The 27,943-nt window shown below is 47.5% G+C and overlaps 1 protein-coding gene and 1 long non-coding RNA gene across 7 annotated transcripts in view; both read right to left on the reverse strand.

The window, feature by feature from the left end:
• FBLN2 (fibulin 2) overlaps positions 1 to 9,947 on the reverse strand; it is a 113,283-nt gene extending 103,336 nt beyond the window's left edge. For 2 of the 3 annotated variants that reach the window (XM_051627465.1, XM_051627463.1), the window contains exon 1: positions 9,786 to 9,947. The gene's annotated coding sequence lies outside the window, so the exon portion shown is untranslated. Of the gene's footprint in view, positions 1 to 1,287; positions 1,329 to 9,785 lie in introns of those variants that run through there. The other variant, XM_051627464.1, reaches the window with a different exon arrangement.
• A 6,492-nt stretch (positions 9,948 to 16,439) lies between these two features.
• Positions 16,440 to 27,909, reverse strand: LOC127388212 (uncharacterized). Of its 4 annotated transcripts, XR_007890336.1 has the most exons (5): positions 21,417 to 21,820; positions 21,208 to 21,293; positions 20,209 to 20,254; positions 18,614 to 18,836; positions 16,440 to 17,887 (listed from the first exon to the last, which is right to left on the reverse strand). It is a non-coding gene; the product is annotated as an uncharacterized LOC127388212 (long non-coding RNA). The 4 variants fall into 4 exon arrangements; XR_007890335.1 differs by lacking the exons at positions 20,209 to 20,254; positions 21,417 to 21,820 and adding an exon at positions 27,870 to 27,909; XR_007890334.1 differs by lacking the exons at positions 20,209 to 20,254; positions 21,417 to 21,820 and adding an exon at positions 21,861 to 22,430.
• Between the last annotated feature and the right edge of the window lie 34 nt (positions 27,910 to 27,943).

Here is a 27,943-nt window from a genome sequence, read left to right on the forward strand (position 1 = left end):
ACTCCATCTGGGAAATGAAGCCATTAAAAGATCCTGGTTTGCCTCTGTAGGCCCCATTCTGCCATTAAGGGAAAATCTGTCGTGCTAAAAATAGTTTCATCCATTCCACTACTAAGGGTGTTTGATGTCTAGAAAGCTGTCTTTCTCTGATAATTTTTCACCCATTAACCATATATCAGAAGCTGTAGTTTTTGTTGGGAAATCACAGTCTAACCAAGTTATAAGCCATGTTTCTGGGACATGCCCACAGGCTCCCTCTGCAACCAAAAAGAAAAGGAGGACTGAAACAACTATGTCCCACGATGAAGAGCAGGAAAGCAGAGGATTGGGGTGCACGCTGCACGTTAGCAAACCCCAGGAACAGATACACTCTCAAGCACCACCTCGCTACCCATCACCTGTGGGTGCAAAGAAACAAAACTCAGGACTATTACAGCTGAGCGACAGTAATATCTTCCTTCAGTACCAGAAGACCCAGAGAAAATCCTCAACAGCAGCGTGGTGCCAGCAAGCTCCAAAGACCTTCCTGCAGGTGGTACAGCCCACGCAGCAGCCCCACCTGCTCCAGCCTCACTCCCCACAGCTGGCTCAGCCCAGAGGCTCCAGCACCAGCCTCTGAGTGGCAAGAAGAGCTAAGGGGAGGGGAGGCGTGGGGGCAGAGGACAGGCTGGCTCTCACTCAAGCCCTGAACGCGTTCCGAGTGATTCTGGTGCCAGATGCTGGATTTCTCCACCAATCCGGCAAGCCCGGTCCCCAAAAATCTCCCCAGCACAGCCCCCTGCCCCACTCTGGCAGGAGGCAGCTGGTGGCTGTGCCCAGCCCCGCTCGCCCCAGCACGCCGGCAGCAACAAGCCCTGCTCCCGGTTATCCCACGTATTCTCTCCCCTCTTCCCTTCCAACTTCCCGTCGGTTTTCAGGACGGCCGGAGGAGCCGGCACACCCGGCAGAACGCGCTCCCGGAACGGCTCTGCCAGATCTGCCCCCACCCCCCGCTGACACTGGATTTGCAAACGCTCCCACCGCACCACGGGCTGCTCCCGCCTCCACCCCGGGAGCTGCGTGCACCAAAGCAACAGCTCTGAGACATCTACAGCAACTTTTGTTTGGTTTTTTTTGGACAATCTGCCGCTTTACGAACAACGTAAAAATTAAAATTAAAGTCAATAAAAAGGAGAAAGAGAACCAGCGTAAGGAAACAGGCGCACATTCGCCCCAGGAGCGGGAGGAAGGGGTTGGGATCGCGTCCCCCCCCACGCCGAGGGGCTGCAGCCCGGATCCGCCACCTACCGCTGGGCTCCGCGGGCTGCTCCGCTCCGCGCTGCCCCCGCTGCTCCGCTCCGCGCTGCTCCGCGCTGCCCCCGAGCTGCCCCGCTCCGCTCCGCGCTGCCCCCGCTCCGCTCCGCGGGGGAAGGGGCGAGGGGACCCCGGGAGGCCGAGGGAGGGGCCGGGAAGCCGCGGCGGGGCTGCCCGCCGGCGCGGGGGCTTGGCTGAACCGACCCCGCGCTGCGCTCCGCGGCCAGCGCAGCCCGGGCCGGGCGGGGGGCGAGCGCCCGGGAGCGGGGCTGGACACACGGAAACAATGAGAGCGGGGCTGGTTTGGTTTTTGGTTTGTTGTATGTTTTTTTTTTTTTACAAGGCTCAGGCGGAGGAGAAAAAGTCTCGAGTCCTGTTTCCTGCGGTTTGCAGTTAAATAAATAAATGAATACATAACCAGAGTGGGGGTGCAAGCTTGCCGTGGGGCAGGGGTGCCTCGCACCGCCTGGATTTGCCCGGGTTGAGCCCGCTCGGTCCATCCGAGGTGGCTTGAAAATTGTACTAAGAACTGCCCTTAGATTCCTTCTGGTCCCACGGCTCCTCAGGGAGGTCTGAGCAGCCCCAAACATACCTGGCCAAAGCCCGGCAGGGCAGCATTTGGTGGCTCTGATCCTAATCTCTACAGCGAGAGGGTCCGGTTGTCTGTCTGATGCACATGGCAATAGAGACTGTTCACAGAAACTCATTCTGGTAGAGACAAGTCCTTAGAAGAACAAAGTCGCTGCAGCACTATGTCATCGAGAAAACATCCCTCGGAGGGTCTCGAGAATAACCCCGGGTGCCTCCTCCCTGCAGGCAGCAGGGTCTCTGCCAGGGCAGGGGCTCCCCCCGGCCCCGCAGGGTCAGAGGGAGCCTGTCTTGCCCTGGGTGGGAGCTCCAGGATCTGCCTTCAGGGCACCAGACTCAGGTCCTCCCTGCATTTCTGCCCCTTCAGCACAAGCCCTTTCCAGCCCTCGGCCTGGCTGTAGGGCCAGCCTGGAACCTGGGCAACAAGCCCCTGGAGCGGGTGTGTGGCACCAGGGGAGGCAGCGGGGCTGTCTGCACACTCCCTCTCCTCGGGCACTTAGTTACGGGAAGGAGGGACTGGCCATACATCCCCAGCACATCCAGGCCTCCCTGCTCATCCTGCTTGATGCCCACCAGAGCCATGGACCAGAGGACAGCTCTGCCCCAGCACACGGGAAGGGTCACAGATGATGGCACTTGGTGCCCTGCCAAGGTCCAGCTGCCAGTTCAGCCCGCAGCAAAGAGGCTCTGCCCCACCAGCCCGCCCCAAACACCCGCACAGAGCAACCAGCTGGCAGAGTTAGCAAAGCACCCATGGCCTCGGCCTTCCCAGCAACCAAGGGAGGAGGCAGCACCTACCACTGCAGCCAGAGGTTGTGGTCCTTGCAGTGCTTGGTCACCTCCTCCTGCCACTGCCACCCTGGAGGAGGGGTGCCTCGTCCTGCCCTCCTCCTCCTGCACTCCCCTCCTCATAGCAAACGCAGCTCAGCCCTGCTTGTGACAGTAAAAATGCAACATTCTTGAAGATACTTTTGGGCTGCCTCTGGCTCCCAGCAGCTCCCATTCACAGACAAGCTTGAAATCTGCACAGACAAAATGTGCGTACAATTAGGGACAAGTAGGAGTGTAAGAGTTTCCATTTCTGAGTGCTGTGGTATCCTGCCTCTGACACAGCCAAAGCCTGGGAAAGCAGGACTGTCTTATTGTGCCATGTTGCAGCATGTGGGGAGGGGGTCTGCTGCTGGCTGCTGCTGGACACCCTCAGGGCTAGACCAGCTCTACAAAATTGTGTAACTTTAGCCAGAGAGAAAAATGCTATTTACTTTGTAAGGAAACAATCAACCCTCCAAAACTGATCCTACACTGTCTTGAATTTCATCTGAAGGAAAGAAAAAGCAAAGAAAGAGCAAAGGACTCCGATTTCTCTCTTAACTGTGCGAAGATACGACTGAGCACTGCTGCTCTGAAGCAGTGTTTAGTGTCCTTAACTCACCTGGAGTCAGGCCATGAGTGCCACTTGCTGTCACCCAGCTACACCATGGGCAGATGGGCAGCAGAGCCAGCAGTAAAGCTTCCTCTGGACTTTGACTGGGTTTGTGGCCAAGCTGGGAGGGAGCTCCACATCCCTGAGTCACGTGTGTTTGAGGGAGACCAGGAGAGACCAACGGAGTCAACTCCAGGACTGTGAGAAAACTAAAACAGGAATTACATGAGGCTACTGAAGTCACTCCAGCAGCTTTTGCTGACAAAGTCATGGTAGCCTCAGCAAGGCAAAATCTCTCACCAGACCAATGGATGCACATGGAAAATACTTAAGAATCTTCCAGGCACACAAATCCTTCCTCAGGTACAAGAGGGGGGTGCAGCTGCACCCCTGGCTCTGTTAGATGTTCAGCATCAGGTTTTCTCTCCCTGAAACACCCACTGACTGTTACCACCATTTTTGCTCCAGCAACACAGGCAGAGGCAGCAGGAAATCTCAGCAACCAGACCCATTACAGACAGAAGTCAAAAATCCTTCTCACCACTTGTACAATAGCATTTCCAGAGCTGAATGTGTAGCAATGGGGGCACTTCAGAAGGAAATATGACCACAGACTCAGTATTTGCTGATGCATGTTTAGGAGGGGAAAGGTGTGGAGAAGTCACATTCGGGGTTTTGTGTCCAGGATTGAGCTGGAGGAGAGCAATGGACAACTGGGACACCCTGCTCTGCCAATGATCTACTGACACACCACTAGGACAAACTAATTTATCCCTCTACATACCAGTGCAAAACAGCACTAAGAGGTGCAACATGGCCCCAGAGGGCCTTACTGTAGAGGACAGAAACTCCTCAGCACAGCAGGGCAAAATGGCTGTGAAGAACCTGCCGGCTCAGCTCTGCTGCACATCACCACTCACCTGCATAAACCCACGAAGTCCTAAACCTAAATCAAAAGCTGGATTCCTACGCTGGTGGCCTGTCCTCAGGAGGTGCTTTCACTCGATTTGCCCAAGTAAAATTATGGCTCCGAAACACAGTAATTTTTTTAACATCATAAGATCACTTAAAACATTTTGTTTTAACTTCGAGTGACACTGAAGAGCTCATACATCCAAGATTTCATTAAATGAAGCTAAATGGAAATATCCATCATTTCCGGATGAAGGAAAACTGACAAAAATATTGTTTATGGATGGAAAGGATAAGGCAGTTCGTGTGAATCTACACAAAGACACAGAGCAGCCATCATCACTGGTAGGATTAGCACACACCCACTCAGAGGCTAGCTTTGGAAAGCAAAACTGACTCTTTGGAATTCAACTTATGGAGGAAAAACGTTCTTTCAGACTTTTATTCAGCCATTTTTTGCATCTCCAACACTCCTGAAACTCTGAGCTCTGCACTGGGCACCAAAGGGGAGAGGGGCAGCACTGCCTCCTGAGAGACCACAGCAGACCACAACACATGGAGAAGCCTCTGTACAAGGTGTAGTTGATCCTAGAGAGCCTGACCCACCCAGAAGCAACTGGAGCCTTTCCAAATAAAAGCCCCAAAGAAACTGAGCCACATCAGGAGAGAGAAGATGGAACATTTTAGAATTCTACAGCTAACACAAAGAAGTCTTCAGTTTTTCCTAAGCAGCAATTTTCTAATTGCAGACCTACCCCATCAGTGTCCTCTACCCCTTTTTTTTCTGCTACTGTAAATTGCAGGAACTCTTTAGCCACATTTCTCCATGACTCTCTCTTCCACATGGCTATGGTATTCCCACTTAAAAGCACTGCTACTCTGGTTGAATAACCAGGGAGCAGAACAATTGTCAAATGTGGGCAGATATTTCTTCACATGTCCTCATCCAACCACAGTTTTTCAGAATTTGGGAAGATGACACAAAGCAACAGAAAACAATGCCTGCTTGGCCAAAGTCAGGCCATTCAACAGCATGCCTTCTGCTGCAGCGTGCAGCTGATGAAACACAAGGAATGTATGGCTCACACAGGAAAAGCTTCAAACAAATGCTGTTGCTTTGAAACAGCAGAGTCAATATTCTAACCCAAGAAAAACTGCACAGTTTACAGACTACCTCAAGCCAAACAAGTTAATTACAATATATGACTGCTCTGAACCCAGTGGAGAAAAGCTCATACTGATCTGGAGATTGCTGATGACCAGGCCTCGCCAAGATTTGCCATGACCTGCATGGCTGAACTTTTAACAGTGAAAAGTTAAAGAAACAGTTTACAAGAGAAGTGCCTGCAGTGCTGGATGAATGCAGGGTGAGAATCACTCACTTGGAAAGCTTAGGAGGAAAACAGCATTGCCCTTCCTTTACCATCAGCCAGTTTTTCTGCAGGTATTTGGTCAAATTCAATACTCTGCTGTACCTCTTCAGTGCCCCTGGAGGAAATACAGTCATACACATCAAACACAGTAAAAAATAACTCTTCAAGCAAGGACCAACTGTGCCTGACAGTGACTTGCTGTTAATTTAATGTACTGACAAATCAAGAGCACTTATAAGCAGCATTTGCTAAGTTATTCTTTCAGATTCTGACATTGCACTGCAAGAGTCTGAGAAATGCACCTAAATCTAAGAACAAAGAGCTCTTCAAGACAAATGGCAGGAAAATTATCTTTCTCTTGGAAACCTGACTCGAAACTCAAACTTTTTCACCATCAATAAGTATGCAAAGGAAGGCCTGGCTCTTAGAAATGAGCACTGATGCCAGCAAATGTCACCTCATCGATGAACTTTCAGACTGCAAATGCTACTGAGACAAATCCTCTGCCTTCACCCCACAGAGACAGGTACAATGTGCTTTTTACTTTCATTTAAGTCCCACGTGAAGTTGCTAAGAAAGCCCAGCTGAGCACTTCAGAGGGACTTTAGTTTGGACTGATTTCAACTTTACAGCAGTGGCTCAAATCTGACACCCATGCAGGTGTGCAGCAAGCAGGCAGGGTTGTGTTATTCCTGTCACCCCTGTTGACACCTCCCACTTCCTACTGGCCATCCCAGTTCTCACAGGATCTTCTGTACCTGGAAATTCTAAGAGTGAGGAAGTTGAGGATGCAATTGAAAAAAGTTTCTTTTTACCACTTTCTTTCTTGAAAGTGTTCAGTGTGGACCTTGAAAGTTGTGAAAAATCAGACGAAGCTTTAGCTCTTGTTGTGGTGGATGAGCTGGCTAATGCAGACTGTTAAAATCCACTGCAGCAAACTGCATGCAAGTTGTAAACAAAACCAAAACAAATCTCCAAGATAAAAATGACCACCAACACACTGTATCATGTGAAGCTACCCTCCGAGTAATGCTTCTTGTTACCATTCTGAAACATGTTCTTAATTTAGAAAGGATAACAGCGTTGAAATGTCATTTCAGTAGAACATCACAAATACTTCAGGTTGCCAACTAGGACCCAGAGCCCACGGGCTCTTTCTGTGTGGGCTCTTTTCATGTGGGTTTTTGCACCCCCCATACAGCTCTGCTGATGTCAGCAGGGTTCTCTGTGGGTGCAGAGGCCTGTCAGCACTGCGCCCAGCCCTGCAGGATACAGCAGCAGGTAGGATGCAGGACAGCAGCCAGTGTGAGAGCCAGGATGGCCACAGGTTGCAAGAAGAAAGCAACCAAGGGGGAGCCTGGATGGTGAGTAGGGCTGAAATGCCCTGCAAAGCTGTGCATGATCTACAGTGCTGCTCTTGTACAGAGCCCCTCCAGCCTGCAATGTCTGAAGTCCTCTTACAGTGCTGTCCCCTGATGGTACAAACAAATAATCATACCAAGCCAGACATTTGTCTGGAGAGCACTTTCTGACACAGCAAATAGGTGGCCATAGCCCAGAGCAATTCAGAGAAGAGGAGGAATTAAGGATTAAGGCATCTCCCAAAGGACATCAGCTGAGCAACTGAGCAGTAAAACCAGGAAGAGGGACCAACAGCAAGGGAAAGGCAGCAAAAGAAGCAAAAGGCCCCTGATTACATTGAAGCACTGCTTTTCCAGGCCCAGCTAGGACCTGAGCACACAGCAGGGGTGCAGGGTGCTCCCAGGACAGCAGGACTGCCAGGCTCTGTGCATAGCCAGGAGCCACCTGCCAGGGAAGGAGAAGGGATGAAACTGGAGCGGCTGCAGGGGCGTCTGGTCAGCCCCAGGCAGGGCAGCCCGGATAACTTTAAACTCTCCCTTAAATTTTTGTGGGCTTTTTTTTAATCACTTGCTCTTTCAGGGCAAGCAAGGACTTGACAGGCTTTTAACCTGAAGTAAATTATATCTCCTGACATTCCTCTTCTTAGATATTTAGTTTACATACCCCCCAACTACTGAATTTGACCTGCTCACCTTCTACTGCCAGTTTTTCCCTTTGTGGAAATATTTCTGCTCACAGCAGTGTGGTGGCTCATCTTTGTATGGCCACCTTAAAATTAATAGTTCTTGCATTTCCTTCCAAGATGAGCAGTATCCATCTCCTGCTGCAGTGTCCTGTAGCTATCAGGAGCTGTCGCTGGACTCAGCCTCTTTGTCCATGTGCACAGTGCCTGCACCACAGAATTCCCCCCAAAACTGTGTGCTTGCTCACCACAGCACAGACAGCTTCAGTCCTTTTGCACTCATATTTCTGTACTAGTAAAATCTGGGTTCATTCCCACATCCACAACGTTAGTTTTCTGCATGCTTTTTAGACACACCAGCCTATGCAGGATCCCCTTCTTTGCTTTCCAAACTATGAATTATTTTGTGAATGTTTCATTTTGGGCCAGCATATTCCCATCTAGATTGCAATCACAAGCTCTTCATTCCCATAACAAACTTCATCACCAACCCAAAATGGGAAGATAGTGTCTTCACCCCTGAAGCAATTCCATCTGATATGTCTGTTTCTCACTGCATGAGAAGTCCCATTTTCCAAGTTTCTGCTGGGCTATCTGGAGGTGCCCACTGCCTTTGCCCACTCCCCAAGCTACTAGAAAATTGCCAGAAATGTACAGCCCTTCAGAACCACTAAAAACATAAACAATATGACCTCTATCTTGTCTCTAGTGCTCACAAATGCAGAAGGAAACAGTTTAAGCCTTCCACAGTTCCCCACTTTCTATCAGCATCTCAAATCCCAGCAGTACTTTACACCACCTAACCAAGGCTGTTCCTCTGTCCCATCTGCTCCAGATGATGCTCGGTCCTCACATATGATTCGTGCACAGGAGTCTGTTCTAACAAGCACCTGATTTTCTGTGAGGAACCTGATGTAAGCCCAGCCGGGGTGACACAGCAGACAAAGGCAGAAAACACTGCTGATGCTGAGAGGTTTCTGAGACCTGCTGCCAGTGAGTGCAGGTCAATGACAATATCCTGTGCATTTGGGAGGTACAGTGTGGTCCTCTTTGACAAATCAGTCCTTAAACCCTTACAATTACTTGACACAGATCACTGTTTTCCTCTGGTGGACGGCTCAAATAAAAATATTTGCACTGAGGCCAAGAATGCAGGGTTTGAGCTCCAGTAACACTCTGCATCTGTAATAAATACCTACTAAACAAATAAACCACCCAAATGGCTTTTCCCCCAGATGCCAGAGAGTTACCCCTCATATAAGTTGGTGTTTGACACTGCCTGCTATCCCAAAGGAGCAGGACAGGCAATTCCTTGCCATAGTATCTTTCAGTAGCTATTACAAGAAGCCATTATTATCATTAAAGGATCTGAGAATCTGCCCTGGTCCAGGTGGCAGAGCTGTGCCACACTGCCTGGCTCTGCCCTCCAGTAACTCACTAACATGGGAACAGACGTGGCACAACCTCCTTGCTTTACCACTAAAAACTGTGTGTTGAACCCCCCAGGGAGTGGCAGCCACCAACAGAATCCTGCTTTTCAACTTTTTTCCCCAAAGCTACTTAGTAAAAGCATCAGCCTCAGGTTTTCAGCACCTTTTCCACAGAGAACTAACCTTATGTCAAAATAAACTGATCAGGTTAGAAAATAACCTACTGTTATTTAGTATAAGACTGTCATCACTGATTTCCTTGCTTGTTTTAAAACACAAATGATCCAAAGAAGCAACCGTGGGGAAATGGGTGAGAGTCACCAAGTGCTGGCAGGCCATACTCCTCCTCCTCCTCCTCCAGCCAGGAACAAGGCCTCATATTAGAGGATTCCCAAACTGGACAAGGTGTGGAGCTAATAAAAACTTGAATGATTAAACCTGCTGATTGAAACCTGATGATTAAATCTTGGAAAGCTGAAGGCTGTGTGAGCCGGTTAGTACCGACTTCTACCATGATGGATCTCTAACAACAGGTGAAAGTTACCATCTAGTGAGGCAAAACACCCTGTTGTTGGGCAGCACAGTCACACAGGCAGCCAAGTCCTTAGCAAAACCATCTCATGAGCCTCACAGGGACTTTCTGGAGATCTCACACTGCACAAATACACCTAGTGCACACAAAATCAACTCAGTTCAAAGTTAAAAAGTAGTCTCAACGTTACCTGCTCTGGAAAATCCAACTGAAATGTTTCCTTGTCTTTTTTTCCACTGTAGCTGAAACTGCAGCTTTGGAGCTGGATCCATGCAACAGGCATCCACATACAGCACATACTTCTTTGCTGAATTTATTGATGTTGCTGTGGAGGAAAGTAACAAGGCTGTAATACGACGTGGCCCTGGTTAGTTCATACTCAAAGGCCAGCTCATTACTGCCTTGGACGTCGTTCTTCTGTTAGTACTGAAGGGAATAGATGACCCTATAAAAACAGTCAGCAGCAACGCCCCTTTCACAGCTGTCTCCAGTTTCTCTCCTGAAATTTGGCTGGGTGTTTTCTTCCAGATTCAAAACACAGATGTAAACTATTTAGGGATACCCCTATTTCTCCTAAACAATGCCAGAGAGGTTGAAAACTGTAGCCCATTAGTTTTATAGCCATCAGAAGAAAAAAAAAATAAACATATAGGAAAAAACCCCACACCTCTACAGTGAGGGTCTGACCTGTAGCAGCCTGGTCTGCTTTCTCAGCACATTACAGTTCCTCGGGAAGTGCTGCTCTGAAGAAGTTTTCAGGCAGAGAGGGGGCAGATCCCCAACTGCCCCCAGATCCCGCTCCAGTGGTCTCCAGAAAAAGGTCAAAAAGGAACACTTGTTTGTCTGGGGTTTTGCCATGGCTAAAATGAGGTCTGTACCGTGAAAAACGGGATTACCAAAGCGCTGTGGTAGCTGCTGATCAGAAAGGCCCTGCTTGCCTGTTCAGCTCCAGAATTTTCTGAAGGAGTTACAGCTTTGCACGAGGGACAGAGAGAGAAGGAAAACAAACCCTGGAGCCCACATATGAAGCCTGTGCAAACGCTGCCACCACAGAAGGAAGGAGGATCTCATTTGTCCCCCCCAGTTTCAACACAAGCCAGGCGTGAGGGGAGGGAAGGGGACTCAGCGTGGCTGCCAAAGGGCTGGCAGGGTGACCCCTGGGGACACGGGCTCCTCTGGCCGGGGGTCTCTCCCTCCCCAGCACCACGGCTGTGGCAGCCCCACCTGCCCAGGTGGCAAACCCGCAGGAGCAGGGCTGCCCGCCGAGACCTGCCTGGGCTCAGGGGAGGAGAGCGGGGAACTCATTAACGAAGGGAAAATGAGGGCTTGTGGCCACCTGAGGAGGAGAGGAAGCCTGTGAGCCTCTGGCCACAGGGCTAAGAGTTTCAGACCAGGGAAAAAGCGACAAGCAGGGGGACAGCCTCCCGAGGTGAAGGAGTTTCAGCTACAAGTCCTGGTGTGGAAGACAAAGAGAAACAGAAGCGGGGAGATCTGGCGAACCTCTGGTGTGGGGCGCGGGGCCGGGCAGCTGCTGCCGTCCTTCCCGCCGCCTGGCACTCGCTGCTCTGCCTGTGAAGCAACTCGGAGAAGGACGGTGGATTTCACTTCCTGGGGGTTCCACTCTAAACCCCTTTTTTTTTTTTTTTTCCCCCCAAGGGTGAGAAACTGCCCGTGTGACACCCAGGAGCGAGGAGGAGAAATAGAGTGGGTTTGTCCTTTCTTTCTGACATCTGTTTTAATCAGCGATAATTTCCCCCACTGACTTCAATGCTAGTATCTTCAGTAACAAACAAGAAGCACCAGTTACCCAGACACAGGAACAGGCCATGAAGATTTCCCCCTTATGTGTTATCTCCGTGAAGTGGCACAGAACAACGAGATAGCTGGAAATTATTGCCATGGATAGAAAACCATTTGTGATGAGAGCGGCTGCACCTCCTGAGGACTTCAGAGGAAGCTCTTCTCAGTGATGACCAGTGATAGGACAAGGGGTAATGGGTGTAAATTGGAGCATAAGAGGTTCAAGGTGAATATCCGAAAAAAATTTTTTACTGTAAGAGTGACAGAGCACTGGAACAGGCTGCCCAGGGAGGTTGTGGAGTCTCCTTCACTGGAGACATTCAAAACCCACCTGGATGCGTTCTTGTGTGATGTACTCTAGGTGACCCTGCTCTAGCAGGGGGGGTTGGACTAGATGATCTTTCGAGGTCCCTTCCAACCCCTGGGAGTCTATGATTCTATGAAGCCAACCCAACAGCCTGCACCAGCATTCCTGGGCACCTTCAGCCACCCTGCTGCTGAATTTCACCCCCAGGTGCTGCATGCAAGGTGCGGTTAATCTCTTACTTATCTTACAGGGCAGCTGCGATGTTTGATTAGAGCTTGGGAACTGCTGGGAGATCCTCTGGGGCCAGACCCTGAGGCAGAGAAAGTGCCACGCACAGATCCCTGCACCCAGCCACTGCCTCACATACAGAAGTTTTTCAGCAGAACTTGTAACAGTCTCTGCATGAGATTCAGAAGGGCTAAAGTTAAGCTTGCTGTTATTTAATTTTATTTATTTAATTAGACATATCTGTGTGCAAAGCACTTCGCAGCAAGTATGTGTAGGTTTGAGGAGTGGGAGAGAGCTGTGAATAGATTCCAGTTCCTCAGTAGTCACCAGAAGTCTGCTCAGGATGTAAAGCCATCCTTAGACCTCAGTACTGAGATCTTAAAAATTCTCAGGTGGAGACCTGAGCTGATGCTGCTTTTTTATTTTGTGTGGACATTAATCTTCAAATAATAAAGCAATGCTTTGGCTTATGCAAGGCACTGCTGAAGAGGGATATTAAATGTCTTTTATCTGCTAAACTGTTGTTATGTGGCATCAACACAACATTTAATAAAAAGCATCTTGATATAATAATAGTTGAAAGTTTGTTTTCCAAACAAAACTGTTGTTTGCCCATAGTAGTGTAAATTTGCAATTCTCCTTTACACTTCACAGATGACAAGAGAAAAAGATTTTAGACTCTCCCCAAAGGAGAGATTTAATTGTAAAACAAAGCACTAAGTATGACATTTAGCTGAGATTGTAAAGGCTACAGTAATTATAAAAGACTAAAACATATGGTGCACCTTATGAGGGTGGTTAATATGATCTCCCAAACGGAAATCTATTACTGAGAAGAAAGAGGAAAATACAACTGTTCTCCTCAATCTTTAATCATAAAAGAAGGCTTTGCTTTAGCTCTGGTGAATCAGGAAAGGAACTCCCATTTTAATTCAGTTAATCTGGAGGAGAATGATCTCCTTTCATCTGCTAAGCAAGATATGAGCTACAGTTGTGATCTATTAATGCATTTAGAATATGATACGAGGGAAGGAAGTTGTCATTAGTGACTTGTAATAGTCTGGCAGCTGATGCCAGCAGATGATAGGGCCACGCTTCACCTGGAGGAGGTGTCAGATCATCACCACTTCCATTAGTTACACAGGGGGCACCCTGTCTGCTCGCCAATGCCAGGTCACATTTCAGTGATGTTACAGATGTAATATGGAGCACAAGAAGACCTTTGCCAGCAGGCTCTTTGACAGGCTTCTGGCTGGAGACTGTTCTGTTGCAATGCAGTCAAATCCCATAACAGCAGACCTGGAGATAAAAACAAAACCCACAACAACAACCTCGTCTGATCAGATAATACATAGAAGCTGAAAGCCAAACCCTTGGCTGGTGTTAACCAGCACTGCTCTAGTACATCTGTACTCACATTCTCCATTCTGGGCTCAGTTCTCACTGTTCTATAGCTTTTAAGCTCTACCTTCCCACTTCAAGGTGCAGAGAAACAGACGATAAACTTTAAGATAGCAGTTTGAAACTTGTCTCTTGTGAAAATCTGTTCTTGGTTAAAGCCCATGAGTGTCTTCTCCCAACATTTATATCTTTTGCTGCTGGGCATTGATTGGGTACTCACAGCTTGGATTGGTGAAGTGTCCTTTTCTGACAGTATGTCAGTGTCTGCTAGCTGTTGAAGCCTTCCAGCCAAAAGAGCACTACAAATTAAACTAAATGGGATGAGTAGTCACAGCTTTTTTTGGCTTTCAGGAAGATAGTCCAAAAGGAAGCCAAGGAAGATGGCAACCATCATACAAGCATGCAAATACAGCACTGACCAAGAACCCTCTTCCTTAGCCTGAGCAGCCACCATCACATAAAGCTCCTTTTCTGGTCTCCATTTGAATTGGCCCCAAATCCACAATTCAGCCACTTTCACTCACTGATAGACATCAGCACCCAGGAGCACATGCTACAACCACGCTCAGCTTAAGGGCAACATCTGTTCTCACATCCCAGCAGGCAGATGAGCTGCTCCATCCCACACAAATTAAGTTGGTTGCTCCATGGATTCAAAGTGCCACCTTCAAAGGGAAGGAGAGGAATTTTGGCACATATTCCTTGGAGGGAAGCCTAAAACTCATAGGCTTCTGCCAGCAGTATTTCTAAGACATAAATTGCCCAATTAAATACTATCACTGGTGGAGAAGGGTGGGCTGGTCTGTCAGACCAGCAAAGCAATAAATGTCAGTGACAACAGCAGCTAGAAGGCCAAGTGCATAGCAACAAGCAGCCCAGATCTTTAGCAAAGGATGGAAAGTTCTTCCCCAAGACACACCTTTCCAGAAGAAGTAATAGCAAGCTCAAAAAAGCTGGTGGTTTGTTTTTCTGTTATTGTTTGATTATTCTGTGTAAGTAATGTGAAAACAAAACAGCAGAATTATTTATCTGGTATGAAAGTGCTTTCTGACTGCAACTATTTCTGGATTCCCCAAACGACATCTGCAGTTTCATCCCAGGAGAAAATAGTGTGGCTTGCATTTCTAGGAAAAAAAATTCTCAGATGAATGTATGCAGGTTTGGTTCTAGAGGAATGCCAGGCTCTGCTGCCATCATGTTGGCAATCCTGTTTGTGACTCCCCAGCTGCCTGCAGTCTCCAGTCTCTGCAGCAGCCTGTAGGTGTTCTCTGAAGTTGGGTTTGCTTCATTCATTGCAGTAGGAGCTCAAAGGCAAAAATATATTCTCTTCTATCAGATACCTTATTTAGATGTGATTTACATAAGGGAAAGAAGTGTGAGAAATATCAATATTTGCATTTTGAACATGATTTCAGGATGTCTGTTGTGGTTCATTCATCTGCTTTTTGGCTCTTCAATACATTTAGTTCACTTTTATTTGACTGCACAAGCATATGGGTCGTATTAGCTTAAGAGCAAGCTTATTTATTCTTCATCCATGCTGGCATGTTTTAACTGGGGGGTTGGTGAACTACATTTATATTCAGAATTGGCAACTCATTGCTCCTGGCTAAATATCCAAAGAAACTGAAGTGATTATAATGTTGGTTTTCCTCTTCTCAGGTAAGATGTGGTACCTTTCTTCTAAGCAGAGGCTTTGGAGAGGGAAGGCCATCAAGGATGGCTGGACATGTTTCCTGAAGCTGGCTGAGGATTCACAGCCTTCCAGCATTCCTGCACTGAGCAGGCTGCCACACAAGAAACCAGGTCCAAATATTCTTGTGACTGGACAGTGAGAGAACATGTCCTGCTTGAGCAACCAGGCAAAATGCTGCAGGGGAGAGGCAAACTCCAGAGGTGCTGGATGTCCCCAGGTCAGCACGGGCATTCCACGGGCTGGTCACTGCCCCAGTGGCTCTGGGGGGCCCTGGAGCTCAGGCCAACCTCCTGTGCAGACACAGGGCAGGTCTCACATTGGTCCCATGGCCACCTCTAGCTTCAGTGTCAGCTCCAAGGCAGGTCCTCAGAAATCTCTGCAGGTTACCATGCATGGCTTTACCTTGAGTAGTGTCAGAATAGCAGATCTTTTACCTTTTCTCCTCCCTGAAGTAAAAGAGATCTAGATATCTAAAATCATGATACGTCTAAGCCAGCTCCTGGGATACAAAAAACCCAGTGTGCTTAGATATGCTCAACATGCTCTGAACCCCTCAGAGAGAAGATGGGAAAGGAAGGAGTGCTGCTTGGAAAAGCTGCTGAGAAAACCAAAGGAGCTGCCTTTGCTAAGGAAACAGCACCAGCCATTGACCCTCCAGGCTGAGCTCCCCCTCGCAGCTCACACCAAGACCTGCCAGATATTTGCAGGAACACCCCCAGCGTGTAGCATTGTTCACTCTAATCCAACTGATAAAAACAATAAAGCGGGTTTGACCTCCCTTGTAAAATGTTTACTGCTTCCATTGCTATTTGCCTTTCTCTTTTCTCCTCCCCCTACCAGGGCAGCAATGGAGCTCTGCAGGATCACAGGCTCCCTTCCCCCAGCAGCTCCACTTGGTGCCCTCCCAGCTGCCTGCCTGGGGTTGAGATCCTGCTTAGACTTCTCTGTCCTTTGTAGCCGAGTCCCTGTGGTGGTAACAACTTGAAAGCATTAACACCCACCTGACATGCCAGAGACGAGAAAATTGCTGGAAAACAGAGCAATTGAATTTCCTAGCTTGTCAAGTCGTGGTGTTGAACAGCCTTCCCCCCCTTCAGGTTTCACACAGAAGTCTCGATGCTGACAACTCTTAAATGTGAAGCAGGCTCTAGCCCTGGAGGGCTGGTTTCCCAGCTCCCACAGCCCCCCTGCCACTGGGGCTTTCTGGCAGGGGCACTGAAAAGTTTGGCTCACCTGCCCTCACGGTGCTTCCCAAAGCAGTAACTCCCCAGAGCTCACCTTATCAAATCCCATGTTGTAGCCAGCCAAAAATATCTTATTTAAAGTCTACTTGTTACATTATACACAAGAGCACAATTTCTGTAAAGAACTACTTTGCATAATACAGAAAGAGAAATAATGCACGAGAAGGATGAAACAGAAAATTGGTTTTATTTCAAGAAATCAGTTCCATTACAAAGAACCATCAGCTTCCAGAAGTAAATGTATTGTTTCCTTTCAAAATTCTGCATAAAGCCAGCAGGAATCTCTAAAGTAATTGCACAAAAATAGAAAAAAAGAAAAAAGAGAACAGGACTCCCCAAAATGCAAGAGCAAGTAAAGCTGAAAAATTTGTACAGCAAAATTCACTCTGCTGCAGAGGAACGTCCCCAGGGATTACATGGCTTATCCAGCCTGTCCTACTCTTTGCTCCATCCTGCAACTTCCAAAGCAGAGTCCCCCTCAGAGCTTGGGGAGTTGGAGTTAGCAGGAGGTTTGTTTCTGAGCCCTGCTGAGCAGTGCCATGGATGCTGGGCAGACGCTCCAACACCAGCTGGTGTTTGGCTCAAGAAGACAAGGCAGAATTCTAAACCTTTCTTCACAGGGGTGCTTGGGTTTGCATTAATCAAGGGTTACGTCCTAAGCAGATCCCAGAGGCAGGCTCTGGTCAGCTATTCCCACCAGCTCAGACTGAATCAAAAGGACCAGCTGATGGAACTGTCAGGGATGGGGTGCCACCTCCTCCACTGGAAGCACAGACCTTCAGGGACTGTGAAGGAGGCATGAGGCAGTGGGAACCCGAGATGAGCTCCAACCAGCCACTGCCTGGGCTCCATTTTTCTGCTGCCAGTTCCATGCTGCATCTCAAGGCAACCTTAAAATGCAGGGCACCACCTGTCCAGAAAAATAACCTAGTGAAGCAGCTGGTTACTGACATGCTCCAAACTTTTTCCAGCTAAGAAGCCTTGTGCACAACGATCAGTGTCACAGGAGCTGAACACGAGCAGTAGAACAGTAGGTAACATCATGATGTACAGATGTAAAGAGAAGTGAGGCTTGCTTGAAACTCGGTTTGCACTTCTGGCAGAGCAGGAACAAATGCTGAGAAAATGCCCAGGCAGCTCGAAGCCTGGAAAAGGGGAGAATCTCCCTGCAATATCAGAAACTAGAACCAGAGCAAATGAATGCAGCTGCAGTCCCCATGCCATCAGTACTGAGGCTGCACTCCCTCCAAACTCAGGCTTGCAGGCCAAGCTGGTAGTGGTTTTAGTTATAGAAGGAATGCTGAGCAGAGCATTAAGTTGGTCAGCTGTGACAACAAAATCCTACATGGGAGTGGAGCAATCTGAGCATTAACAATGAGATATTGCAGTTCTGGGCCAATAAAACATGCAGACACAACAGCGCACGACAGAACATCCCAAGATCTCTGCCTGAGCCAAACAAGTCTCTCCTGCAGCACCAGTCCCACCTTGGTCTCCTGCCTGCCCTCAGGAGGTGGATCTGCTCAGCTGATGGTGCATTCCCCTTGGTGGTTCCAGCTAGGCAAGCTGCTTTGTGTCTCTTTAACGGAATACGGCCCAATATGAAGAAATGTTCCCTGAAAACGTTGAGAATTAATGATGCATGAGTAATGCAGTAGTCTGATCCAAGAAATGTTCCAGTAATCTTTTATATTATCGAGTTTTTCCAAACACCTAATTTCACTAACTACCCACAGCCCACTGGAAGTGACTGGCCACCATCTGAGGCAGCAGTGACCGCAGCTTGAGAAGAAGCAGCCGAGGCCGCTCCGGTCCCTGCCAGGCTCACGGAAGGCAGAGGGGATCAGAACAGGCATCTGCAGCACAGTCCCTCACTGGCTGCAGGCTGCACGGCTCCTGGAACCCCCTGGAACAAGTTCTTTGCATTCATGTAGAGTCAGCAAAGCAGCTTCCCCGCGGCAGGCAGAGCTGCACACAGGCAGGGTCCCCCCGTGTCTGCAGCAGCATCCCCACCCAGCAGCTGCCTGTGCAGCACAGCCCTGCCCGAGGAGCCACACTCCCCTTTTCTTCTGCTTTGTCAAACCTCAGGATTTCTTTTAACTAAAAGCCTCCTCCTACTGTCCATTTTTTTTGGAGTTAAAGAGTTTTTGGAACTCGAAAAAATCATATGGGGCTACATAATGAATCGCATGTTCTGCCTGCTGCTGCTAGTTGATTTAACATAACAGTCACTAGTTTGCCTCGCTCACCAGTGCTTGTCAGCTGTGCCTGACCTCTTACCAAGATGTTAATGTGGTTGGGTTACAGTCCAGTCAGCTTCCATCAAGCCTGAAGCTTCTTACCTGAAGAACAGCAGCAGGTGCTCAACGTGAAGAGTCTGATGTGCTTGTTGTGATGAAGGAACCAGAAAACAGGATCGTTACTCAGCAGGAGTTAGCACACAAGGTGGTCAGGAACTGATCACCTCCAGTTGAGCTGCAATTCTCTTTCCCTTCACAGCCTCTACTGACAAGCTGCTGAACCTTGTGGTGAGGACAGCAGCAGTGTCTGTATGAACTTGCATGCCTGTTTTCAGAAGAATGCATAGATTTGGGCCTTTTCACAAATATTAGCGATTTTAAAGCAGCTTTTCATGCAACTCTTGAAGCTGACCTGCCTGACCCTGCCCAGCAGCAGAGCTGGTGGTGGCAGAGGTGAAGCTGGGCTTGCACAGCCCCTGTTCCACACAGGCAGCTCCACCAAGGCCCTCGGTGCTGCTCTTCCAGCTCTGATCTCCTGGTACTGACCTCTTTTTTCCAGTGCAATTCCACTCAGCAGTTTGACACTGGGAAGCTGGCCTGGTGGGGTTTCATAACGGTCTGGAAATCCATGGGAAATGCTAATGTGTGTACAGTTCACAGGGGGATTTTTTTTCTTTCTTTCTTTTTTTTTTTTTTTTTTTTTTAATTTATTGCTAAGACTACAAAACCAAAACTGGGATCTGAAAGGCAAGCTGGATTCCTTCCTTGTCATACCCTAGCAATAAAGATCTGTAGAAAAAACTCACTTAACCCTTCTGCCTAATGAAAACCATGCAGAGCTCTTTCTCCTGAAGCTCCTTGTGCTCAGCAGTTGGGAGGGAGGAAAGGGCAGGGCAGGGTAACCAGCACAGACTGAGATTCTGCCTTTGTTAAATTTTCACCTTCAAAAACCAGGCAGGGCTTGAAATAATCCTAAATATTTTTTAATACATCATTTTTTCAGCAACAAAACCCAAGAACTATTTCTAGTGAAAATGCAGGTGATTATTAGATTCTCCACAGTTATTTAAACGGCCTGGATAAAAGACAAAAGCTTTAACAGTGCAAACCCAGAGGTTTCATTCAGTTCTCTCATTTCCCTGCTTTGGTCCCAATCTTACTTTCAGGTTGCATCACTCCCCAAGGATTTTATCTGCTGCTGACTGATCTAATTTATTTTCTTTCTTGCTTTCTCTGTTTCTACCCAATTTCCCATAGTAATTCTCTTGGCCACCCTGAACCTCAGCTCTCTCCTCGACCCTCCAGTCTGGTTGCAAGGCATTTAATACATCTAATCCTCTTTCAAGACCTTACTATTTAACAAAGGTAAACGCTATGGCTGCACTACCACCTACCCCATTCCAACTGCCAGACTGTCAGAGCAGTAAATAGGCAAATATTTTGCTTGGCAGCCCTGGTTGCAGTAGGAACATTGTTTTGTAAACTGAATTTCATGTCCAGAGCAATGAGTTCCTTTTTATAATGCAATACAAAGTGTACGGAAAAGTATACTCAGTTTTCTGGACCTGGTGTGGAAAGAGCATTACTATAAACCCCATAAAAATATTAAATCAGTACAGGAGTTGGTGGCATTGCCCCTGTAAGATGAGGGACACTCCAGTAGCTGCAGTTTGGGTATATATGTATGGAAGCCATACCTCATCATCTTCATAAATAAGGAGATGCGATTGTTTGAGTAGATCCCTGAAGTGCAAAACAAAACTTTGTGGTAAGACAAAGATGACAAATCAGTTAACAACTGTACTCTAAAGAGGTGTGCTGAAAAAATGCTGAAGCTGCTGGTGTGACCTTGACAGACAGACACAAGCATGTCACCATCTCCCATAAATCCTTCTGCGGCGTGAAAAATAAATGTGGTTTATTCTGCTCCTGGAGAGCTAAATGAAGCATTGCTCCATCTTTACCCCAGAGAAGCTTGCCATGCTGTTGTGCAATGGAAAGACACTCAGCACAGTGTAAACTTGCAACTGGAGCTCAAAAATGTTGGGGTTTTTCCTTCATGGTTAATGCTGCTGTTATGCAAACCAAAACAGCCTTTGCTGGCACCAAACCCCTCTGGGCTTCACAGCCCGGAGACCTTGGCATGGGAGAGATGTTTGCTACATCACACACCCACTCAGCTCCTTTCACTTGGAGGTGAGGAGCAATTCTTGGGAGCCTTGTTAAGCAGGAACTTAGCATGGAGACGTGGATGATTGTGCCATGGAACTGCTCTCCACACACATGAGTAATCAGTACCAGCCAGAGGTGCCTGTTTCACCAGGGCAGTTAAGCACCTGCACACCTGCTCCAGGAGCCCCTGTGGGGACCCTCCTGCTCCTCCCAGGCTCTGCAGCTCCTGCTGGGAGACAGATTCAAAGGCACAGCCCTCCTCTCACCCACGTTACTTTAAGAATTTTTTCTGCATTAGTTTAAATACCAGTGGGTTTTCCCAAGATGCAGAAGTGGCCTTCTTGTCTTTCCTTTGGTCTAACCAGTCACAAGAGTCAGAAGGGCAACTTAGAGTTGAAGGCACTTGATCAAACTGATTAACATCTCATAGGAACAAAAGAAACAACCATCCCAACAACCCACCAGATTTTTCATTCCTCCATATATGATGTGCATTAACAGTTGTATTTGACCAGAGTACTCACAGCTTCAGTAAGTCCAGGGTTATCAGGTCTAGTTCCCATTTCCAAGTAGCCAGCTCTCTGCAAGACCTCAGAAATCAGGCTGCTGCCTGCAGCAAAATAAAGAGGAGATGTTTTGGTAAGACAAAGAACAAGTTGAGGGCAGTTAGGTCAATAATCCATTCCCAGAGTCACCCTCATCCCAGCACTGTGACAGTGGCTGTGTTCCTCACCCTGACATTTCTAGGCTCAGCTGAGAAGTGGTGCTCCAGAATCCTTTCCAGTGCCCCAGGAGAGTTCCAGTTCTCATTTCCTCCAAACAATCCCTCTCCTCCTTTTATGTCCCTTACCTAATTCTCTCTGCTGCCCTCAACAGCAGTGCCAATGAAGGCTGTCCCTAGCAGCTCACTGCCTCTTGGCTGTCCCTGGACACCCAGGGCAGGGAGCCAGTCCCTCATGTCCTTTTCTTGCATTCAGGTCCAGCCCTGTGTAGGGTGGTGGGGTCTCATTAGACTTGCAGCCTCTCAGGCTGTATTTTGCACCTCTCCTCCCTCACTGCTTAGCTCCTGGGAGGAACTCTGCCTGGCTGACTCACCAGAACAAGCACCTTTAAAATGTACTTCGTGCACACAGGGCACTTGGCCCTGTGACCCCCTGCAACTCCTGGGCACACTCACCTATTTTCCTTGCTGCAGGCTGACTGCACGGTGGCCATCCTTGCAAGCTGACCCCATCCTGGGCAATACTGGGAGGACATGGCCACCACTGTCACTGCTGGCAGCTGAGGCACCCTAGGGCACCAGCCATGTGAATTATGGGTGTCTCCTTATTCTGTCCATACAGCTCCAGGAAACGTTTTGTGGCTGCAGCAGTTTGAATACAACTTGACTGAGGGTCTTTGGGCTTGGTTTTGCTTCTTTCTTCATGTGGTGTATGGAGAAGTAGGATGTCTGGAGGAAGGAGGTGGCTACGGAAAGCTTTGCCATACAGCTGGTTCCAGAGCCACAAAGGTTTCTGGAGGCAGAGGAAAGCTGAGGCTCTGCACAGAGCATGTCCTGAAATCCCTCTTTATCACATTCCCATTCCCCACTAACAGCAGAGGCATTTCTGGCCCAGCAGTGGCCAACTGGCAGGCACAGCAGAGATCAAAGGCTTTCCTGCAGCTCCGTGGCTCTGCAGGTCAGGCCAGTGCTTTGTGCTGTGAATTGTGTGACCCTCATGAACCTGCTGAATCAGGACCAAAAAAATCTTTGTCCCATCCTTGCATCTGTAAAGTCTACAAAGAGCAGAGCTATTTTTCATTAATTGCTAACTATTCCTCTTGGCAAGCTAGTTTGCCTCCCACTTTTATTCACTTTGAAAAAATGATCAAGAGCCCATTTCCTCCAACACTACAATGGGGCTGACAGTATAACCCTAGTTTCTCTTCCAAATTCCCATACTAGTTATCAAATATTGGCACATAACAACTGATCCAGCCTATCATCTACTTGAAATCTGAGATAACTATGGTTTTCAAGTTAGCAGCCAGTCAAAAACAATCCTCAAAGAGAGAGCTGCCAGCCCAGCTGTAACCAGACACGGTGAGGAAGAGCAGTCAAACCCATCTTTCACTTGCAGCAAGAGGAGACTGTTCCTGTGAGGACAGCACAGCTACAGGCAGGGGGGCAGGATTTGGGAAGCTGGCTTTTGTGAGCCACGTTTGCATCTGGGGCTCTCCAGGACACTGGGCTCTGGGGCAGCTCCATGTCATGGGCTGCGCTTGACCTGAGGCTGCTGCAGCCACCTGCATCACCAGCACCAACCTCCCACCACCTCTGAGCTCTGTTTTCCACCAGGCAGCATGAGATGGACAGGAAAACCCCCACCAAGAAACACTGGGACTGTGCTTCAGTGGGAGCCCCTTGGTGGTACCCACCTCTTCCTTCAAGGTTTCAAAAATTAAATGCTTGGGGCATCTCTGGCATTTTCCTGCTAATGCAGAAATATTAAAAAAATGCTGCTAATTGGTGTAAACCAGCAGGCAGAGCTCTGCAGCCTCCCCAGCAGTGCAAGTGCTGACTTCTGAGCAGTTTTCACCACAGCCCAGTATGTCAGTCTGTGAACACTTCTGATATAAAACATGAATTTCCTCTCTCCTTAATTTCATTATAATTTGCCTTTTTACTTTACATAATTAGTTTCTTCTCACTGGTATTTGCGAGTTTGAAATATTTGTTCCATTTTAGTCATCTATTAAGTGTTTGGTTTGTCTTTACTTAGAGTGGAAGACAGCACAGCCATTTCCTTGTTGCCTGGGAAACACATCTAAGAGTTATCATCAAATTAATGTGTCAGTGAGGTCCTCTCTTAAGACACTGTCTGGAATTCACCCTCCCCACTTCTCAGGAGCAAGGGTTACACCCAGTCCACCAGACCAGTGATGCACTTGATCACTGGGGAGACAGGAGCCATGCTCAAAAGGTCCATATCATGGCAAGCATTATCTGACCAGTTCTCAGGATAGTCTAACCCACAGTACCTTGCAGGTAATCTCTTTTCCCCCCCATCCTGTTCCACGAGACTGCAATCACAGCCTGCAGAATCATAGAATCATAGAATCCTAGGGGTTGGAAGGGACCTCGAAAGATCATCTAGTCCAGCCCCCCTGCCAGAGCAGGGTCACCCAGAGCACATCACACAGGAACGTGTCCAGGTGGGTTTGAATGTCTCCAGTGAAGGAGACTCCACAGCCTCTCTGGGCAGCCTGTTCCAGTGCTCTGTCACTCTCACAGGAAAAAATTTTTTCTGATACTCACCTTAAACCTCCTATGCTCCAATTTGTATCCATTACTCCTTGTCCTATCACTGGTCATCACTGAGAAAAGCCTAACTCCATCTTCTTGACACTCACCCTTTACATATTTGTAAACACTGATGAGGTCACCCCTCAGTCTCCTTTTCTCCAAGCTCAAGAGACCCAGCTCCCTCAGCCTTTCCTCATCAGGGAGATGTTCCACTCCCTTCAGCATCTCTGTGGCTCTGCCCTGGACTCTTTCCAGCAGTTCCCTGTCCTTCTGGAACTGAGGGGCCCAATGGTTTGGATAGAGCAGAAGCTGTGCCTCCAAAGAGAGGGTGAGGCAGCTTCCCTGCACCCCATGCAGCTCAAGGCTTTGTTTTAACTGGTTTATTTTTATTTCTTAGTATCCTCAAAGTAATCTCACATAATTTCAGTATAAATGGTTGGGTGGTTGTTTTTCTCTCCCTCATTCACAAGTTGTCTCTGGATCGACCAGTTCTTTGCACAGGCTGCTCCACCTTCAGAGCTGCCTGAACAGAACTGCCCTTCTCCCAGCAACTGGAACTTCAGTTTTGATTCTGATTTGGTAAATCTGGGAGAGACATTTCTCTTTTAACTTACAAAAACCTGAGGGGGGAAAAAGCCCAAGTTTAATTAATAATTGCTTATCCTGAGCCCCTCCTAAAGCAGCAGGTAAATGTGTCTTCCCCAAGGTAAGCAGATTGGCAAAGATAACCATCAGCTCTTTGTGGGCAGCTGGCTGCTCTTTTCACTGGTTTGTTCATCCAAATAAAGGTCCTTAAAAAGCAGTGACCCAGGATAAAGGCATAATTAGAGATGCTGTCTGTTTATGAAATGTCATTTGATATTCCTGAGACATAAGCTCAGAATAACCTCTTTTTTAAATACCCATGGAATTTGTCACTGATTTGTAACATTGGCAAAGTGATAGAAATAATGTCTCATATGTAATATTACATCAGGATCCACTGGAAAGAGCAAAAAACCTCTCTAAGTTCTTTAAGATAATTGTAAACAGAATTTTCTCAGTATGCTCATTGAGTGATTAAAACAATTCAAATTGAAAATCACAAAAACCTATACAGGGAATAATTACACAGAGAACACATTAAAAATTGAATGCAAAACCAGTGTGACTATGTGAGCCAAAACCACAGCACAACAGTTTGTAAGAGCATATTGTGTACTTGTGTTCCAGTCTAACCCCCACATCTTTGGGGACAAAAGAGCACCTGCCAGAGCACAGGACAGTGTTGCATCTCTAGGCACCACCTTTGGGTAATATGCCATGCTCTTGTCAAGTTTTATATAGGATCATAGAATGGTTTGGGTTGAAGGGGACTTTAAATATCATTTAGTTCCAACCCCCTACATGGGCAGGGACACTTTCCACTGGATGAGGTTATTAAAGATACAACATGAAAGATATTGTACCTAAAGAATGAGAAACATACAAGAAAAAAATCGTGATTATTAGAAAGAGAAGTTACATGTTTCCTATTGAGTCAGCAGTTCATGAAATGACTTCAAGACCTATTTTGGGACCTAGTGCTGGAAGTTCATGCAGCTGACAGAGCCACGAGTGCTGTCTGATCCCAAGGCCCTCTCTGCTAGACAAGACTGGGCTTGGCCTTTTTGCCTTTTTCTTTCTTTTTTTCTCCCTTCACAGCCAGGGCTCCTGTGCTCTTCAGATCTCCCTGCTGACCTCGTCTTGCTGCAGGGCACACAGGAGCTGCAGAGTCACCATCAGCTGCCCCTGCAGCAGAGGAACGTGGTGCCAGGAGCACCGGGCTGCTCCTGCGGGGAAGCACCCGGGAATGCACACAGAGCCTGACCCAAATAAAATACATGAAACATTTAACAAACAGCAGCAACCAGACCTCCTGTAGCTGTTGATCAGACTTACAGAGAGGCTGGGAGGCAGGGCTCCCTCCGGGCACCTCCCAGGGACCAGCAGGGAAGTATTTCCCAGGCAGCTCCTGTTGTTGCAGCGTTTGCCCTCAACTATTGGAAAAGCCAGAGGGGTTTTTTCCCCTTTAGGTTGTTTGGCCTGCTGAGGTCCTCAAAGCTGCCAGGGAATGGCTGCAGCCAAAGAGTTGGTGGAGATGGAAAAACACCTCAGGGATGATGCTCCACTCACCTCCACACCTGCTAACTGAGGGTCCTCCATGGGTGTAAGAGGTTTTCTTCTTTGATTGGGCTATTACATGTTTTCAATCTCCAACTGAGTTACCTAATTTAATGGAATTCAGATATTACTGGAACATACATTTTTTTTGTTTCTTTCATGAATGGTATTTGGCCCCTTTTTTCCTCACTTAGCTTGACCATTGCATCCTGCATTCCTTGCTGGGAGTCTGGAGCGCTTGCTGGTGCATCTCCTTGGAGCTTTAAGGCCAGCTCACTCTTTATACACCTTTGAAGTGGTTATGGTGCTGCAGCTCCACTCAGAACAAAGACATTCTCAGCCCTTGACACGCTGCACTGTTGAGGAATTTAGTCTCCCAGATGGACTGCAAAGTGAAGAATCACCGCAGACAAGAAGTAATTTATGGTTTCCATTAATTCCTGCCACCAACCACACTGGCTGGTGTTTATCAGCAAGAAATGGATGAATGATTAGTCACAGGAGTAAAAACGAGGGAGCAGACCCTTGAAATGCAAAGAGGATTACTACAGTTTAAAAGTCAAAATTATATTGGCTCCTTTTTTAAGTGATTAGGTGAAGGATTAAGAGGAGACTATGCCAAACGCTCAAATGTGAACCTGCTTCAGTGTGGGAAAGTTATAATGGGTCTATCTGCTTTGGGGGTACTGTCAAAGTGCTGCTAGAATCAGACATTCTTCCAAGATTTAAGCAATGAATTTTCCTTAGCCCTCATTGCCAAACAGTCATTAATTTGTACAGTTATTATGGAGGAATTTCAGTGCAAGAGGAGGATGAAATCCAGCCCTGGGACAGGCAGAGACAGCAGCACCGGCCCTCCCGCATTCGGGAGCGGCCCAAGTTCCCACAGCCTTCCCTCAGAGAAGGATGTGCTCAAGTTCTGCTGCACTTGAAGGCACTTAAACATGGCTCCAAGGAGCAAAAATACCTACTTCAGAGCATCAAGCCCAGGCAGAGCCCAGGCAGTGGCAGGGTCCCCCAGCTCCACACCACCCAGCTGCGTCCCAGGGGCTCAGCAGAGCTGGGCTCCAGACACACGAGTTGGTTTATCCCCAAAGTTCTGGAGATTTCCACAAATTACACTCAGAGCACAGTGCTTCCAGGTGAAAAGACTGGATCTGTAAAAATGTTGATATGAGAGGAATATTCCCTGTGGGTTCCTAAAAGAATTAAGAGTCTTTCCCTGAACTATGGTTTTATATGATTTTCTTAATCGAACGCAGCTGTCTTGATGAATAGAAATATTCAAGAATCATTTATTCAGTGACTGACAGGGAGAAGTATCTCAAATTATTTATATTCTGTGAAGCTGATCTATTAATGAAGGCATTTATTCATAAGAATTATGTTCAACAATGATGGTGAAAACTAATCAAAAAGGTTATTAGCAATTATTATTCCACCATTTCTAATTGAGAGAGAAAATGTCTTTTAGCTACAGTTCCTATATAAAGTGCACAGTGAAGTCATTTTTCAGGTACCCGTGCCAGAAATAGTTCAGCAGGTTGCAGGGGCAATGGATGCATCAAACAATATAAATTAAACCCATTCTGGCTAAAAATTGCAGTGTTCTCCTTGGGGTTCCTGCTACTTTCTGGTTATTTTGCATTATTAATTTGGAGTAATGCTTACGCAGAATGCCAACAGGAATTTGACAGGAAATTAATGTAGAAACTTCCCCCAGAGATCTTAGATGTTGCTAAGCCCATTTTTCCTTACCCCAAGTTAATGAATAATCATCTCCTTGGCAATGGTTCCTGGATTACAGACTTGTACTTTGGTTCCTGTTAAAA

Source organism: Apus apus, chromosome 9 (genome assembly GCF_020740795.1).
Source record: "Apus apus isolate bApuApu2 chromosome 9, bApuApu2.pri.cur, whole genome shotgun sequence".
NCBI classification, from domain to species: Eukaryota; Metazoa; Chordata; class Aves; order Apodiformes; family Apodidae; genus Apus; species Apus apus.